Source organism: Lipotes vexillifer, unplaced genomic scaffold (genome assembly GCF_000442215.2).
Source record: "Lipotes vexillifer unplaced genomic scaffold, Lipotes_vexillifer_v1.1 scaffold308, whole genome shotgun sequence".
NCBI classification, from domain to species: domain Eukaryota; kingdom Metazoa; phylum Chordata; class Mammalia; order Artiodactyla; family Lipotidae; genus Lipotes; species Lipotes vexillifer.
Genome location: NW_006792985.1, coordinates 4,705,916 through 4,707,496, shown reverse-complemented (window position 1 = coordinate 4,707,496; position 1,581 = coordinate 4,705,916). Strand labels below are relative to the sequence as shown.

The 1,581-nt window shown below is 32.4% G+C and overlaps 1 non-coding gene across 1 annotated transcript; it reads right to left on the bottom strand.

The window, feature by feature from the left end:
• Window positions 1-512: 512 nt before the first annotated feature.
• Window positions 513-584, bottom strand: TRNAE-UUC (transfer RNA glutamic acid (anticodon UUC)). The gene has a single exon. It is a non-coding gene; the product is annotated as a tRNA-Glu (tRNA).
• Between the last annotated feature and the right edge of the window lie 997 nt (window positions 585-1,581).

Sequence of the window (1,581 nt, the reverse complement as noted above, 5' to 3'; positions counted from 1 at the left end):
CTTAGAGTATTTTCTATGTAATTAAGCATTCTTAACAGAACATAACTTTTGATGGTTGTACATCTTCTATCATATCCTCATATCATGAGTCAGTTTGTTATTGTTGGACATTTAGCTTGTTTTGAACATTTCATAATTACACATGACTCTGTGATAAACAGCCCTGTGGCCAAAGCTTTAGCATCTCTCTCATTATATCAATAGTTTGGTAAATTCTAGCCATGGAATGACTGGGTCAAAAAGTGTGTACAGTCTTACGATTTTTAAACACGTATTACCAGAAAGGTTTTTGTTTCGTTTTTTGAGAAACTTATACCCTCATCAACACTGTGAAAATTTCTATTTACCCCTACTCTTTTCACCAGTTCTGTAGGTAAAACGTTATACTTCATGGTTTAATTTACATTTATCTGAGAATGTTTGTTCAGTTTTCTTCTATCTTATATAAGCACCCCCCCCCCCCCCCCCTTTTTTTTTTTTTTGGCTCTGCCGCGTGACTTGCAGAGTCTCAGTTCCCTGACCAGGGATTGAACCTGGGCAACAGCAGTGAAAGTGCTGAGTCCTAACCACTGGACCACCAGGGAATTCCCTTATGTAAGCCCTTTTAATTTCTTCTTTTTCCACTTGACAGTCTATATCCCTTGTATTTTTATTGTACCGATGTTTGTAAGAGCTATTTATGTATTAAAAATGTGAATCTTTTGTCATATATTACAATAACAATTTACCAGTTTTTGTATGCCCGTGAACTTTATTTATGTTGATTTTTTACATATAGAATGCTTCCATTCATGTTGTCAGAATGTCATTATTTTCCTTTATGAATACTGCCTTTACATATATACAGGTTAATGTGCTTTTGCTTATTCTTTTATTTCATTTTTAATATTTTAATCTTTCAGTCAATTCATAGTTTACACTGAAGACGTTGTGAGATAGGATTATGACTTTATTTTCCCTCCAATAATTAGGTAACCCTCCTAGTACTATTACTGAATACTCACTTTCTTTGAACAATTTGAAACACTACGTTTATCATATATTGAATTCTTACACCATTTTCTGCTCTCGACTTTCTATTTTGTTTCATTTATCTGTTTATTCTGAGAGGACACTTTTCACTATTGTAGAATTATAATGTGTTTATAACATTTATAATAATGTGTGTAATGTAATTTCACCCCTCTTCTTTTTAGAAGATTTATTGGCTCTTCTTATCTATTTACTTTTCCAGATAAACTTTTTACAGGATTTACTCAAGTCCCAGAAAAGTCCTTTTAGGATTTGATTGGTGTCTCAATAAGATTCTTAAATTAAATAATGGTGAACTGACAACTTGCAAAATCCTATCTACCCAACGAGAAACATGATTTTATTCCAACTGTTCTTTCGTCAGTTAAGTTTTCTTTATGCATCAAGCAGTTTTCTTATTACATTTATGTATAGGAATCTCGTTTTATTGTTGATATCATGGATGGAATTTTAATTCATTATATTTTCTAACAGAATATTGCTGACATATCGTCTATTTATTTTGTAACTGGCCAGTTTGGTAAACTCTCCTGTAAGACATAAGGCGCT